Source organism: Hypomesus transpacificus, chromosome 22, assembly GCF_021917145.1.
Source record: "Hypomesus transpacificus isolate Combined female chromosome 22, fHypTra1, whole genome shotgun sequence".
Classification (NCBI taxonomy): Eukaryota; Metazoa; Chordata; class Actinopteri; order Osmeriformes; family Osmeridae; genus Hypomesus; species Hypomesus transpacificus.
The window spans coordinates 8,557,295-8,574,999 of record NC_061081.1 but is presented as its reverse complement, the minus strand read 5'-3'; the positions used below and the strand labels follow the sequence as shown (position 1 = coordinate 8,574,999).

Here is a 17,705-nt window from a genome sequence, read left to right as displayed (position 1 = left end):
CACCACCATCATCATCACCACCATCATCATCCTAACGTCCTCATTCAACATGATCAACCAGCTGACCGGTAAAATCAAGCGTGTAGGCGTGTCAACCTAGAGGAATGCTGCTCTCCATCAGGGTGAGACACCCCGAAGCCTAAATAAAGTCCCCACTGTTCCCCTCACCTGTGAAGTTCCCCCCGATGATGTAAGGGATGACCCCTCCAGGCCAGATCCGCTCGGCCCGGGACGTGGCGGCCCTGGGGAGGCGGCTCCTCACGCCCTCCCTCACAGAGCCCCCAGCCTTCAAGGCTTTCGCAGGCTTGGACCTGAGGCCGGAGGCCTCCTGGCTCCGGTTCTTAGGTAGATACTCTGGAAGAGCAGGGAAGGAGAGAGAGAGCAAGAGAGAGAGAGAGATTTATTGTGTTCTAACCACAATAGACATAAATTAACTATGCGTGTGTGTGTGTACAGTACACACACGGCTGTAGCAACATGTATGACTGTATACCAATGCCAAACTTCTGTATCCTTTCCAATAAGAGGTATAACGAATTCTTCTTCTTGGCAATCTCATGTTCCTCCTGACCACCTGGGAGACACACACATACACACACAGTAGAGTTGAAGAGTTCAGTATAAACCAGACAAGCTTATTCTCACTCAGAAGACCCACTAATCTCTCTCTCACTCTCTCTCTCTCTCTCTTTCTCTCTCTCTCTCTCTCTCTGTCTCTCTCTCAGTCTCTCTCTGAGTCTAACTCTCTCCCTCTCTCTCTCCCTTTCTCTCTTTGTCTTTCTTTCTCCCTCTCGCTCTGCCTCTCCTCTCTGTGATGGATGGACGGATGAGAAGCATGTGTGAGAGGAGAACAGAGATGTGTGTGTGGAAGCCTTGTATGATGATACTGTGTGGTCAGAGGGGGAGGGACAGAAGTTGACTGACAGCTGTGTGGTGGGCCCTGGTTGGCTTATTAAGTGAGAAACTGAGGTGACAAATTCTACACTTCTCTACTGGACCATCACCAGTCTGCCCCCCCCCCCCTCTTTCTCCTCTGCCTTCCTCCCATCTCCTCCCCCTCCATTCTAAGGAGAGACAGCGACAGAGACAGGCAGACAGACAGACAGACAGACAGACAGACAGACAGACAGACAGACAGACAGACAGACAGACAGACAGACAGACAGACAGACAGAGAGAGAGAGAGAGAGAGAGAGAGAGAGGGAGAGAGAGACAGAGAGGGAGAGAGAGAGAGAGAGAGAGAGAGAGAGAGAGAGAGAGAGAGAGAGAGAGAGAGAGAGAGAGAGAGAGAGAGAGAAAATAAACCATATATTGTACATACATATATTTATATAGATATTCCATTTTTCTCCAGTGTCTATACCACTCACCGGAGGTGTGTCCCTGTCGGGAGTGGGTGTGTCTGTGCTGTGATAGGTCTATCGTTCTGTCGACCTGGAACATCCGTAGATCCTCTTCGTCCAACGCTATGTCTCCCCAGAATGCGGCTGGAACACACACACATCCTCATCATAATCCTCATCATCATCATCATCACCATTGCAAAAACCTACAGGCAGGTAGCACTCCAGGAACAGGGTTAGAGGCCCCTGAAATAGAGAATGTACTGAGCTTGCCATAGTACATAGTAGGCGAGGGTGTGTTCACTGGCTGTGTTATCTCTAAGTCATATGATCAAGCTGCGGCACCGAGAAATCAAACACCGTTATTGTTCCACTTTTGCAAGAAAACCCCCCACATGGCTTAATTTAGCTCAGTCACTCTCACCACACACACACACACACATGCACACACACACACACACAACCCCACCCCACACACAACCCCACCCCCCGCTGTCGTCTTAAGATCCGATATCAGACCATGTGTAAAGACTTCAGCAAGCCACACATTCTCACACTCCCCTCTCGCCCCCCCCCCCCCCACTCTTTCCCCACCTCTGTCTCTCTCTCCCATCCTCTCTCTTTGTTTCGCTCTCTCTCTGTCTTTCCCCCCACCTCTCTCTGTCTCTTACCAGTCCTCCTAACCCTACCCCCTCCCCTTTTCTCATTCTTCCCTGACCTCTCACACAGAACATTTGCGTTGATAACCATCGCTGGGGTGATTAGCGTAGCTCTGCTATTGCCCCCTGTGGACCTTTCAGCCCATTGCTAATGCTAAAGCTAGCGAGACACGTCAGGGGGTCTGCCATTTGCCAAATCAAGACAGTCAATGGGAAATGGGTCTGTCTGTTGCATTGTGCTGCTCTGTGCACTGACCACAATGGCAGCAGATGGTTAACACATCATCCTATCTGATAGAGACAGGGAGTGTAAGAGGCCAGGGAGCAGCGTATGATTAGATCACTCTCATGGGACGTGCATCGAGCTATTGCATTGGGCTGTCGTGTGGCCATGAGGGTCAAATCCATCTGAATCTGAAGGTAGAGTCCATTTCCAAAAGGTAGGCCTTTTAACTCACTTGGGTAAAAGTTTGACAGAGATAAGATATACAAAAAAGATAGAGAAAGATAAATAGAGAGAGATAGAGGAGAAAAAGACAAAGGAGAGAGAGAGAGAGAGAGATAGAGAGAGAGAGAGAGAGAGAGAGAGAGAGAGAGAGAGAGAGATAGAGGGAAAGAGAGAGAGAGAGAGAGAGAGAGAGGGGAAGAGAGAGAGATAAGACACAGGTACAAATAGAGAGACAGGGGCCATTTGGCCGCTGATCTCACGGGTCTTGCAAATCCATGCAGACCCTATAAATAGCCAAGGAACTGGGGTGAGAATGTGTGGAGTGAGGTGAGGTGGGTGAGGACAGGGGGGAGCGAAGGAGGGAGAAGGAGGAGTAGATGGGGTGGGGGGGGGGGTGGTGGGGGGTATTGATTTTTAAACTCCGGGGATGTCCCTTAGGACCTCCGTCACGCTGACCTGGACTTACTGTTTGTCCTTCAGCAGGGGCAATGCACCAAATGGGCCTGCATACACACACACTCAAACAGGGAGGCACGCACACGCACACAGGCACACACATGCCCGCGCTCACACACAATACATATACAATACCCATACACAAGCACAAATGAGGGACGCTGCACCAAACAATCGTTTTCGATGAAACACGCACACGCACACACACAGCCCAGAGCTAGGAGGTTAGTGTAGGCCTTTCATTGATCAACCACTTAGGCTGACAGGACAGATCCCTGCTTACAACTGCTTCACACAGCGGCAGGCTGATCGACACTGTCAATCACTCACAAGAAGAGGGATGTGTGTGTGTGTGTGTGTGTGTGGTTATTGTGAAACCACTACATGAATACATAATAACTTAATCCATGTATTGGCATTAAGCTCCTCATTAAGTAGCTATACTGTAAGGTCACACTGTAGGTGGGTGTTTAGGATGTGTGTGTGGGGGGAGGTGAGTGTGTGAATGAGACAAATTGGTAGAAAAGAGGGAGAGAAAGAGAGAGATGGGGAAAGAGAGAGAGATGAAGGGAGAGAGAGACAGAGAGGAAAAAGTCTTTTAAAAAAGAGATTATATCCAGGATTTTCTCAGAAAGCAATCATTCTCCGAGCTGGACCACTATAAGTCTCTGATCATAAATTAGAACATACAACAATCTATAATTCTATTATACTATCATTCTAATATTCTATCATTCCAACATTCTAATATTCTAGTATTATATTGTCATCAGTCACACCCTTGTGTCAACGAGTCACAAATCACCCATGACTGGTTAATGTTATGATTATAAGAACCCAGCAAGTTCATTGAGTTCAGCTTCACACAGTGGTATAATCTCTGCTTTTGTCAAAGAAGCTGAAATAGCTCCCTAATAGGTGCCATGGAGCGTGTGTGTGTGTGTGTTGTCTAGTGACTTTGGGGTTTGGGTTATATTTGGGCGGTATTTTTTATATGATTTTTCATTATTTAAATGGGATGAAAATTGGGAGGAACACATCACAAGTGTTACTCCACCCCAAAGAAACGCAAAGTGTTATACATGCATGTGTGTGTCCTATTGGATGAATCCACTTGCCAATGTGTGATGATAGGGTCACTCCGTGTATCCCAGTGACAGAGACACAAATACATACTAATGATACAGTTCCCCTGTCCTTTGACACGGATCCAGGCTCTCATACAGAGAGACCTATTCCACACCTCTTTCAGCTGTGCCCTGGGACACCCTCGTCTTCTCTGGAGCATCTCTCTCTTTCATTCACACCTTCTTTGCCACATGTCTGACAAGAGAGAAATACTGTATTTTCAACCAGGCTGTCATGATGTGTGTACTGAGTGTGTTAGTGTGCATGTGGTGTGTGTGCGTTTTAGTGTGGATGTGGTGTGTGTGTGTGTGTGTGTGTATAAGCGGACTGGAGAAGTATCCCCATGGCTAAACACCAATCCAAACAGATGGTGATGAAGAGCATTGTGGGATACCATATTCACATTGCACGTTCCCCATGACAGCCATAAATAACCCAAGCAAACACACCGTGGTATAAAAATAAATTACATTTGTGGAATTGCAAGATACAAAGTACGATGCCACTATGTGGAACACATAGCCTACTTCATGTACAGTCAAGACAGGTTAAAACAGTGATGTGAGCCTAACATCCTCACAACATGTTTGACCCTCAAACATCCACGCATCCCCACACACGTCAGGACAGTGGCACAGGGACACACCGGGGCAACACGACGGGATCTGGACCATTCATTATTGAGCGAAGCATGATGGGAGCAGTGACAGAGCACTGACTCATGGCTTCTAGAACCCCCGGAAGAGTGCGGTTCCAAAGCAAACCCTCCAGGCTGGGGGCCTGGCTGCAGTCAGTGTAGAGGCCAGAACCCAGAGGGAGACTTAGGAAACTCAGTAGCAGGAGCACTCCGCTCAGGAAAATCCTGTTTAATATACTGGGAGTGAAACCGCTCTCTCTCTCTCTCTTTCTTTCTCTCTCTCTCTCTCGCTCTCTCTCTCTCCTCTCTCTCTCTCTCTCTCTCTCTCTCTCTCTCTCCTCTCTCTCTCTCTCTCTCTCTCTCTCTGCCTCACACACACTGGGCTTCCTTCCTCTGGGGGGAGGTGAACAGTAGCCCCCCGCTTGCTGTCACGACACGGTGGCCTTGCTCCCACACACACACACACACACACACACGTATAGTGAAACACACAGACACACAATATAGCACACACATGCACACAGGTTCAAAAACACAAACACAGTGGGTTCCACCAGTGAGTCCATGGTGTTTGTGGTGGAGCAGACACCAGTTCTGTCCTAATGTTAGAGCTGCCTTCTATTCTGACACTGGGTTCTGTTGTGTTCTCACTGTTCCTGTGTGTGGCACTGTTTTAAGAGAACAGCGATCTGGAAGGAAGCATGAATGACTGTTAGTGTGTGACTAAGCGAGAGTCTATGTGTGTAAATGTGTGTGCGTGTGTGTGTCATCTCCAGCTGAGTAGCAGGATACAGACAACCAGGAAGAGATAAGCACGGGTGAATGGAGGGAGCTGTGAGTGTGTGTGTGTGTGTATGTGTGTGTGAGCGCGCGTGTGTAAGTGAGTAAGTGTGTGTGTGCGTGTTTAAGTGAGAGTGAGTGAGCACATGTATGTGTTGGCGACCGTGCGCGTGCTCGATGCGTGTGTGCGTTCACATGGGGAAATCACTTCACAAAGGGCTGGAAGTGTGTGTTCTCCTGTCCAACAGAGTGAGGCTACGAGGAGATAAGCAGACAGCCAAATATTCCCGTTGTGTTTTCCCAGCAATAACAGGAGCCGGAATACCAGCCTCTCACACCCACTGCCATGGGGTCACCCAGGGAATGGGGCCCCACTTCCACTTTAATGGGCTGTACACACACAAACACACACACACATACACACACAAATACATATGCACACTTAGTAATATATGGGAATGACAGTCACATTGATATATGGAAACATGATACCATACATACACACACACCCAGACACACATTTGCACTACATAGACCCAACTCCTCCAGCCACACCAAACTGGAAAGAGATGAGGCTGAGGACAGGAACAGCGTGAAGAGTGGGAGACTGGAGGAGGAATCAAACTGGAGATCTGCTTCTCCACCTGTGGCTGGGTAGGGAGAGTCCGGCTCCTGCTCTTGGAAAAGGCTCGAGAGCTGTTGGTTTTAGGGACCAGCCATGCTTTGAGTGTAGACGTGTATGTAGCGTGCGGCCGCACCAGACCCAGAGTCTCAGGGCTCCCGTGTCCTTCAGGATTCTCAATCGGAGCGCTGTTTAAGTGTTCAGGAGAGCTGAAAGAGCCCAGTGTTTTCACGCTGTCTCTCTGTGATCTGTCACAGTCACATACTCACACACGAGTACATTCATGCTCAAACCCCATCGAGCTGTGGAAGTCACATTTATCATATCAAAATATCAGAACATAACGCGACACAACCCTCACTGTAAACTAACACACACATAGACACACGCACACACACACAGCTCAAGTTCAGGTCTATGTGGTATGTTTGGAATGTGTTTAAGTAAGCTTTTGAAAGTTCAATGTTCTGGATGGAGTTATTTTGATCAGTGCAATATGTAATCACAAAAACCATGAGTAAGACTACAACTACACTCACTCCCACACTCTGACAAGTACCAAAACAATATTTGGAAAAGAGAAGAGAGGGAAGGAGAGGAGAGAGGAAGAGAGGCCAAGCCAGGGCAGAACAGGACAGGTCAGTACTTGACTCAGATCTGGGTCTTTAGCCAAACTCAGTACTGAATGATGCATGGCTGAAGTAAATACAGGATGATTGGACACCATCCAAGGGGTTAACTGTCCCCACTTGAGCAGTGACGTTCACTAGAGTGAGCTTCAGTCCATTCAAATGAAACTTATTCCCCAATGAAGACTGTAGCAGGAAAAACTGGGTGTGAAAATGTGTTTACAGAGTAATGAAGCATGTGAGAGGACACGTGAGACCAAGTAAGACCCATGAATACACACACACCTACTCCCAAACGCCCCGTTATCAAACACAGAGAGAGAGAGAGAGAGAGAGAGAGAGAGAGAGAGAGAGAGAGAGAGAGAGAGAGAGAGAGAGAGAGAGAGAGAGAGAGAGAGACAGAGAGAGACAGAGAGAGACAGAGAGAGACAGAGAGAGGGACAGAGAGAGAGAGAGAGAGAGAGAGAGAGCAGAGAGAGAGAGAGAGAGAGAGAGAGGAGAGAGAGAGAGAGAGAGAGAGAGAGAGAGAGAGAGAGAGAGAGAGAGAGAGAGAGAGAGTCTTAAGTGAAACTCCAGACGTTGAATCTCAGCATCTGTTCACTTCTGGGTGGAGTACAGCTGAGACAAACACAAAGCCATAGACACACTGAGACACAAATACACTCACACACACATAGACACACATGACATGTACTCTCACAGACAAAACACAAAAACAGACAAATACACACACACACATATGTTCAGCCAAGATCTCAGACACCCTCATATTGTAATAAAAAAATCGATAAAAATAAGGACAATATAGGATATACCGTATATTTAGTCACACAGACACAGAAAAACACACACTACATACACTGACACAGGTGCAGAGGAGGTTAAATGAGGCACTCTAACCTACATACATATTCAAAGGAATTATAATGTATTCTGCAGTGTACCATGATTGCACACACATCTCATCAAAGACCAAACCTTCTCTGCTGAGGTTAGGACTCTCATACCACAGCGCGCCCCAACCTGTCATTAGGCTCTGTGTAGACTTCAAAACTGCTTCTGACCCTGTTTGTGTGTGTGTGTGTGTGTGTGTGTGTGTGTGTGTGTGTGTGTGTGTGTGTGTGTGTGTGTGTGTGTGTGTGTGTGTGTGTGTTTGTGCGTGTATATGTGTGTTTGTGCGTATGTGTGTGTGTGTATATGAGTTTGTGTGTTTGTGCGTGTATGTGTGTGAATGGGGCGGGTGTACGCGTGTGAGCTCCCGCTGTTTCTCATCTATATATCATGCATGCACTCATTTTCTAAATGTTATATATGGCACACTCAAATAAAAGTGCACACACACACAGAGAGACACGCACTCACACAAACACACAGATGAGATCCCGACACGATAATAGTCTTGATGGGCAGGTAGCCTACAAGTGGGAGCCGCGTGAGTTTACGTGCGGGCGGTGAAAAGTGCATCCCGATGAGGAAACGGGCTTATGACCGTCAGCGGTCTGCACGTGGCTTCGTCCCGGGATCACTTGCGGACACCGAACTAAACCAGGCGTGATCGGTTACCGAGGCCGGGAGAGGGGGGCGGAGGGACTCTGGACTAATAATCGAATAATTAGCCTATATCTTTCTCCATTTATCTCTGCACACAAGCATACCTGTCTCTCTTCCACAAACACACTCACTGTGTAGGCTGTATACATTATACAAATGTTACTATCAGATGTTACCCTTCTCCGTGGCGCTAAGAATGGTGACAGAGCCCGAGCGCACGGGGAAGCGCGTCTCGGTGGGTCTAGATAGTCTAAATATTTCATTAAATGACACGTTGATCAAGAAACTCAACTTCTCATACAATAACACACACACACTACACTGACAACCACAATCAATGTTAAACAACTGCAAATGTATATATCAATGTCAGAGACTCTTCTCTTGCTGGGTATCATAGGCTAATGAGAGGGACTCACCAGCTTTACAGGGGTCTTTGTAGTCGATGGTCTCCGCTTTCTCCTCCTCGTAATAATCATAATTGTTGTCCTCGTAGTCGAAACAGTTACACACGGACACTTTGCCCCAGAAAGTCAACCCGGCCAGCACCAGCGTGATCCAATGCATCTTAGCGGCCAAAGTCGAGGGCACTCGGTCCATTAGAAGACAAAATATATATATATATATATGAGTAAACGTCTTACTGTATCCTCCTCTCCTCTTTGGAAGAGAAGGTTTTCGGCGGAAAGTCAGGTTAACGACGAGTGCAGGAATTTAACGACTCATTGCTAGGAATGGTCAGTGGTCGCACTCAGTGTACGGTTGTCTCTGCACGGCTCCCCGGCCTCTGAACAACGAGAGGTGGCTCCTGTTACCGTAACTGTAGCTGTCTCTGTTCCATGGTCAAGAGCCAGACGGTGCCTTTCTTACAGTATTTCCACGGAGGAATGTATCTTGGTGCGGTTCCGGTTTAACCAAGTGTCCGAGAAAGTGCTGTGACCGCCGGGGAGATTCCGTGTGTCGAGACGCTGCGGAATAGAGAGAAAGTGACAAGTGGGAATGGGGATTCCACTCCTGGTCCTGGGCAGCACGCTTTTGGGGGATTTAAACTACAGGCACTAGCCGTACAAGCGATACGCTCTGCGCGTCACTGTCCTGTAGGCCTACTCTCTCTGTCTGTCTACCTCTCTTTCGTCTATCTCCACTCTATCTGTATCCTTTATGTGATTGCTCACTCTCGTCTCTGAACTCTCTAGTTTTGTCTGTTTAGAATAGATGGTCCAAACTGTGTGCTCCGCGAGCCCAGCGCGGCTTCTGTCCCCGTCAATATTGTGCTCTAATAATCATATGGAAGCGCACCCCCTATACACTACACTTTCCGTGCACAATTACCGCGCACTGTAGCTGACGCAAAACTAGCGCTTCAGTTCTTACTACTTCACTTCTGCTCCGTGCAGAAGATGTGCGGTTCCTCGAGCGGTGACGAAGGTAGGTGATGGTGCAGGGGTGTGTGTGTGTGTGCGTGTGTGTGTGGAGGGGGGAGGGAGGAGGGGGGGCTGGAATGGGTGTTAGCGGAGGGGGGTCCCTCATTACCTTTCTGCGATCTTGGCTTCTTTTGAAACGAGGATGCTGATAGATAAGAAGCGGGGAGAGGGGTGGGGGGTGGGATTGCATCTTAATTAAATTCAGTGCCCTTGTTTGTGACACTCATTTACTGGAGAAAAGAGTTGAAAAATAAAAACCGGTGGCAGTAAAATTCGCACTGCCTTCAAAATTTGAGCTTGAGGGTTGTTCTGTCTGTGTTCTCCACGCACAGTCCTAGAAAAGACAGGATGTGGGGCATTTAGAATGCTCTCTCCAAGTAGGTGAGAGTAGGGTCGTAAATACCGTTAGCATGGTCATGGGCTTGTAATTTAGTTAGGCCTACATGGTGAAATTGGCGAACGTGTGAAATGTGACAGATGGGGTTAATTTTTGCATTGCCCCCTCCTCCTTACTCAAAAAAGAGAAAGAGAGAATACAGTCGCACGCCAAATCTATGTAGGCCTATATAAGCCAATTTATTTATAAACGTAGCCTATAGGCAGTAGGCCTATAGACTAGTCTACCTAGGCCTACTTCTATGTTTTAATACGCTTTCCGGACATGATAATTGCTCGTTACGTTCTATTATTAGCATGTTGTTGCTATCCTTCTGTCGTTTCCACGACTGTTAGCGGCATGTAGCCTATGCCACCTAAGAGCTTTGGCCTACACAGCCCCGGCTGTTATCACCTGTGGTGGTATGAGCTAGATGCGCTGACCTATTTCCCGTAGGCCTGACATCAACAACCCTTTAGTTTCTTGGGAAACTCGGTCTCTATAACTCTATAGGCTACCTTTGTTTAAATAATTCCCTGTGTGGCTTTCCTTCACAAAGTCTCTTTGCGTAGGATACACAATTTCATCCGTTACACCTAGGCTATTTAATTAATGACAGGTGTGCTACGAATACACGAGTACAGTGATAGGTTTTGTACAACCGGATGCAACCTGATCTTTCAAAGTCGTAAAATGCTTTTAAAGTTGCCTGGAGTGATATTAACGCAGTAGTAAAAAATAAAGGTGGAGTTGCTGACGACGTCTGTGAAAACCAGGTTAAATCCTTTGGAACCGCACGCACCTTCGCGGACACTTACCTGGTGTTTCTTTTCAGGGTTCACGGTGAGTTCTTTGTTACTTTACAGGGAACCCCAGGCTTTCCCACGCCGCCGAGGACGCCCCGTAGCGCCGCCTGAGTCTCATCAGGCCCTCGTTGCCTGGTACGGGTCATTCCAAACGTGCCCATTTCCCCAAGGGAAGATTACAGGGGACGCTGTCTCTACTGCGCGCCGACTAATCCAGCCGTGTGGAGAAGTAGCGGCGCGCTGACGTCACTCCATCAATCCAGCACCAAGCTGTCTGCGCGGGTCTGTAAAAAAACAAATCCCTTGGTGACAGGAGAGAGAGAGAAACAGATACAGAAGAAGATGCGCAGCTCTATACCCATACCTTTAGGACAAGTACAGGTCTGTTGAATCACGAGCTATTAACCAAACATGATTTGGAAGTTATTTGTTGTAGTCCTGCATGTAGAAGGCTACCTACAGAGTCTAGTGCAAGCAATGTGTCAATGTGTTTAGAATCTGTCCGACACTGATATGGGTATACATAGCCTTGAATTGACTGACTGGATGTTGGTGCACTACCAGTTACACTCTAATAGCCCATTTTAAAGCACACAATTCTGTGTTGGGCTTGAGGTGTATTGTCAACAAGACTGACAAAGGACATAGACACATGCTAGACTAGTAAATGGTACTTTGTTAATATCATGACAACACAACAAACAAATGTCTGTGTGTGAGTCTGTGTTTGATCTATGCAATCTATTCACATTAATGCTGTGTATTTAAACAGGCTGAATCTATAGAGATTAATGCTGTGTGTGTGTGTTTGTGTTTCTATTTAAAGCACATATTGATCAGCGTGCGTCTCTGAAACTCTGTGAAAGTACCTCGCCAGCACTCTGGGCCAAGCTACTGACCCCCCAGAGAGGCACATACACACACAGACCCTCTACTTCTGAGTGGCCACCAGACCTTCCGGATGCTTTGATCAGCAGGTAAGAATGTTATTACCACACACACACTAACATACACTCACCTACACACACACACAACCAAAGAAGCATGTGCAATTTATTGTATTTGGGAGAGATGGAAAGAGGAAAGAAGGAAAGAGAGAAAGTGGGGAAGATGAAAAGATGGAGAGAGAAAGAGATACAAAGATGATAGGACTGGAGTACTAAAGATGATGAGATTATAGACTCTTCCTCTGGTGATGGGGCGGATTGGTAGCCTTTATGAGATCTCCTGAGCCTTGGGAGGAGGTGGGGGGAGGGTGGGGGGGGCAGAGAGTTCTGAATGATCCATCACTGTGTTACTGAGGCCACACAGGAAAGGGAAGCTCTGCTGACACCACACGAGACCACCTCACTTGAGATGGTCCGCTTTGGCTTCAGGGAAAAAGGGAAAAGTACCAGGAGACTGAGGGCTATGACACTGCTTTTTATTGTCATGTAGACCAGTATTTGCATCATATTTTCTTCAATATAGTCCAGGTGCTCTGTGTGCCAAAGTGTTATTATAATAATAACACTGATACGAATACTACAATTTCTGCTAATTATAATATTACACGCACGCACCCACACACGCATGCAGGGAAGCACACAAGCACACAAATGTCCACAAACGCACTCACACAGAAGGATATGTACGTACGAACACACACACGCAGCCCGTTGAGGTCTCTCCTAAAGTCAACAGAGCGAGCTGAGGGAGAGAGGGCAGGAGAGGAAGAGAGGATATCCTCTGTTTAAACTCCATGCTGAGCCTGCCTCCCCCTCTCCCCCCTCCCCCCCTCTCTTTCTCTCATCCTCCCTTTTGTCTGTCTCCTTCACATGGATCTGGTTTGAAGTAGATGACGAGGAGCATGTCTGTGTGCCAACCAGCAGCCTGCCCTGCTCGGGAGATAACATGGAGACTTTTGTCCTTGTCTTAAAGAGCATTAGCAGAGAGAGGAGAGAAGGGTCAGGTGAAAAAAAGAGACTGCAGGCATGAAGAGGAACAAAGAGGAACAAAGGGGTCGAAAGAAAATAGGAGGAGTTACCGCAGGACATGTTTGTTTAGTATAAAGTAAAATGAAAAACTATATGGTGGAAAACCGTATGGTGAACATGTGTAGAGTAAAGTACATTTGTGTAAAGTGAATGTGTAGAGTATAGTGAATGGGTGCATAGTGAATTACTGAGAGTAGGCTAATGCAAATTACTGTGAGTTACTTTAGAGTACAGTGAATTAGTGAACGAGTGTTATTTATTGTATAGTGATTGGGAATGGGTGTAGAGTTAAGTGACTGAGTGTAGAGTATAATGAATGCAACTTTCCAGCTTGACACTCCTAAATCCTGGGAAGGCTTCAAAAGAGAGTGTGCGTGTATGTGTGTGTGTACATTATGTGTGTGTATATTATGTGGGTGTGTGTGTCTGTGTGTGCGTGTGTCCAAATGTAAACACTAGTCTTCTGCTGACACAGCAATTCATCAGGAATTCCGGGATGTGTGTGTGCATGTGTGTGGCCTTTTGGCCGCAGCTCTTCACATATATACTTCCTCTCTCAGTAAGACGTTAAGATCTGAGACATTTTGAAAAAGAAGACACACATACACACACACACAGCTCATCACATTGTGCATCATGTTGTGTAACAGGTGAGTGTGTTGCCCAGTGTGTTATTGTATTAATGATGTGTGTACTATATGACCTTATTAAAGTACCGCTCATGGGACATAACAGTTACAGTCATTACAAGTGTAGTACCTAGCCTTTCCGTTCAGAGTTAATGTAATGTGTTTTTTAATTAATGTAATGTCGTTTTCCATTTGGGGGAGCGTGTTTTTGCATTGGGGGGAGGTGAACAAGTCATCCGATTTGGGGGGAGTTGACTCGTATTGGGGGGGAGTGTTTTCATTTGGGGGATGTACTCATATTAGGGGGTGTGATTTGCACTTTAGGGCCACCGTGTATTACCAACATGTTTACCCCCCCCCCCCCCCCCCCCCCCCCCCCCCCCCCCCCCGCAACTCTTTCATGAAACCCTCTTACTACTAAACGTACATTTGGGTCATGTCATGGTTTCACTTTAGGTGACACTCCTGTCAGTGACAGCTAGTATGTCTGTAACAAGCCACTACCCTCTACAGGCTGCTGTGGGCAACTGCATGGATAAATCAGTTGAGCTGGCAGTGGTCATCATAGGCAATATTGATTTCTTGAATTGTTTAGTCGTCTTTCTTTTTCTCTCTTTCTCTCTAATGCGCATACACACACACTCTACTTTGCTTTTATACCCTGGTGTGTGTTCGTGGCAAAACTGATCGATGGTATTGATGAGCAGATGCTAATAGCGGATGCTAATAGGGACTGTATGAGTAATAGGCTAGGAGGCCATTGATCTGCAGAGTTAGCAGTTAGCGCTAAAACAGCTGAATCAACCACAGAGTTGGTCTGGAAGTGCCACTATAGCTGCAAGTGTGTGTAGGATTTATGTTTAAATTCATTCCTGTGTATGTGTGTGTCTGTGTGTGCTTGTGGTACACAAAAGTTAGGGTACACCCAGTTGGAAATCAAGACAGTTTAGGAATTGAACTGCACAATGGAAATAAACACAAGTTTAGTGTGTAACGTAATTGCAGATAAACCATGTTAAAAAAGGGTCAAATATACTGTTCCTGTGGGTTTTGTTGGTCTTATTTAAGGCCAAACTTATCCGTGTTCTTATATTCTATAGATACTGAGTTCATAGATGCTACAACGATCACTTGTACATAGCTTTGGATAAAGTGTCTGCTAAATTATTCAATGTAAATATAACAATTATAAGAGATATGGGTTACTTTACATCTCATCCTGGAGTCAGGTTTATATAATAATAATAATAAAAGTGTATTTTCTATAAATCCTTTAAAAGTTGCATCTCAAAGTGCTTTACAACATAATAAATAAAATACAATGAATAAAAAGGTAGAGAAAACATGCAATAAGAACAAAGACAACCCCTCAAAAGAATCACATGAGAGAGAGAGTCACCCATAGAGCGGAAACAAGACATGGGAACAGTTAGCAAACCACAATCAGAGGATCGAAAGACACGTTTGGAATGTAAGGGGTAAGGGTCAGACGGCTGAGAGGTTAGGGAATCAGGCTTGTAATCAGAAAGTTGCCTATTCGACTCCCGACCGTGCCAAATGACGTTGTGTCCTTGGGCAAGGCACTTCACCCTACTTGCCTCGGGGGAATGCCCCTGTACTTACTGTAACTATTGCTAAATTACTAAATTCAAAAGTTCAGACTAGTACAAAGGGGCCAAACCATGCAGAGCCTTGTAGATAAGCATATAATTTATCATTTATTACATAAATCTATACAAAACATGACAGGGAGCCAGTAAAGGGACTCCGAAACATGACAGGGAGTGAGTAAAGGGACTCCAAAACATGACAGGGAGCCAGTAAAGGGACTCCAAAACATGACAGGGAGCGAGTAAAGGGACTCCGAAACATGACAGGGAGCGAGTAAAGGGACTCCGAAACATGACAGGGAGCCAGTAAAGGGACTCCGAAACTTGACAGGGAGCCAGTAAAGGGACTCCGAAACATGACAGGGAGCCAGTAAAGGGACTCCGAAACAGGAATGATGTGATTACCTGTCCTCGTCCTGGTCAACATTCTAGCGGCCAATTTTTGCACATACTGCAAAAGTGCAAAGACTGCAAATTACATACTGAAAATTACATGTAGGGTAGTGATGTATGTCTGTGTGGTGTATTCATTCTCTAGTTGGCACATATTTGCAATATGGTAGTGTACATAGTTGGTCACTAGAGAGCAGCAAAGTTTCCAATGGCAGAATGGAGAAACATATTCCTAATCAGATTTATTGTACTGCAAATTCCCAGTCTGAATTCCCTGCAATGTACTGCTTCTACCACAAGAGGAAAATCTGTTTATTCTGTGAATCGTGTGTGTGAAAGAACGCACGCACGCACACACGCGAGCGCACACACGTTAAACTCCTGTGCTTCTTGTCTTGCATGAAAATAGTATGGCCTGATGTAACCATCTTAAAATAACTTACCTTTTAGTTTGTAAATAACATACACACACATGAATTCAGCCTATGGCTATCAAATACACAATTGTCTTATCAGATTGCGTAAGTGAAGTGCCATTAAATGTACTACACACATGCATTCTGGACACTAATGTACACATTTTTGGTTCAAAACTTTTCAATGGAGTCTTTCTAAATAAAGTATATGTGTGGCAAACCACATATGCGCACTAAACAACTGTCCAGAAACTTCAACAGAAGACAGGAACTTTAACTTAAACTTCTATTCGTGGGGCGTACGGGAATAGAAGTTGAGTCACATACGGGAATGTGACTCAAAGTGATGAAATGTAATGCCTGTATAACCGAGGAGTTTTAAAATATGTTCCTTGAAGAGCATCTTCACGGCTTCATGGCAATCACACTCCAGTGTGAAGCTTGACTCTGTTACATAAACTAGCCTGTTGTTCAGCACTACATTCATCTCTCGTGGAAAGGTTTTGTGAGCGTACAGAAAACTGAGTGACGGTAAACGCTTTCAAACCAGTGAGAACTAGTGTTTGTGTGTGAGAGATAGAATGTGTGTTGTCACAAAGTGAAAAGATGTATCTGAGGAAAGGCTACCTATTTTAAGTGTGTGTTTTGAGTAAACAAAGAGATTTACAAAAGGGTCAGGGCTGAGCAGTAGAGGGTTCTCGAGGGTCTCGTCTTCTATGTAATCTGTCTAAAGAGAAACATAGGTCTTAATCAAATTAATTTTAACAGCTTTTCTCTTCTGAGAATAAGAGATGACATCCTCAACCAACAGGACTCTGGGTGAAGAGCTAAATAGAGAAATACCTCCAATCTCCGATTCTTCCAGAAGAATCCATCCATTCAGAAAGAATCAGGCAGCCGGCCTCCTCCTTCACCCTCCCCCCTCATACCCACTGCGTCGGGGGGGGGGGGGGGGGGGGGCAGAGCAAGGGTGGAAGGAGATGGGAAGGGGCTGGTGCCAGTCTAATGCCCCAGTGTGCCACCCTTCAATGGGCCTTTGTCGACGCTGCCATCCTCCCCTCCTACACATTCAGGATGGTCACATGGCACGCCCACTCCGTGCCCGCCTCACAATGCGTCCCTGTCACAAGCCCTTCATTGGCATGCCGTGGTTGTGGCGTCTGGCAGGGACAGGGTGTCTAGCTCGACGCCTCGCACAGGATTGGGAAGGGGTGTGTGTGTGCAGAAACAAACCCCACTTCCTGGTTCCGGTCCTCATTCAAACCCTCTCATAAGAACTCTGAAGTGCTTTTCAGTCACTGACCTGGGAAGTGTGTGCATGTCCTGCAACAAAGACAAGCAGACAAAGATATATGAATGATGTAGCCTGGAAGCCTTGCACTTGCACTGACCATGCAATTTGACCCCTTAAAGTGTCGTAGCCAAACTGTGTAGTTACAGAACTACGGTGGATTTAATTAGCGGAAAGTTTACACTTGTTTTGGGTCGCCTATTTGTATGTTTTCAATCTGTATAACACATTTTCAAGTCAGACTTAAGGACTGCTTTGACACAACTAGTTTTCTTTTGTTTATTAGCCTTGGTTGGGCTCATACACACACACACACACATTTAAATCTAACGTGTTTGAAAGTGTTTACCGTCTGTCTGGTGTTACCATCAGTGTCTGACAACAAAAGTGCTGCAGACCAGGCCATTAACAAAGTTTAGAGATCCAGTTATTACACATTTGTGTATTAAGGTATAGGGAAGGTATAGGCAATAAACATGATTAAACAATTAAAAGTACAATACCCAGGATTTCAGGGAGTAGACTATGTAA

General features: G+C 46.1%; 1 pseudogene; it reads right to left on the bottom strand.

Moving 5' to 3' along the window:
- LOC124484380 overlaps positions 1-9,639 on the bottom strand; it is a 15,030-nt pseudogene extending 5,391 nt beyond the window's left edge.
- Positions 9,640-17,705: the final 8,066 nt, after the last annotated feature.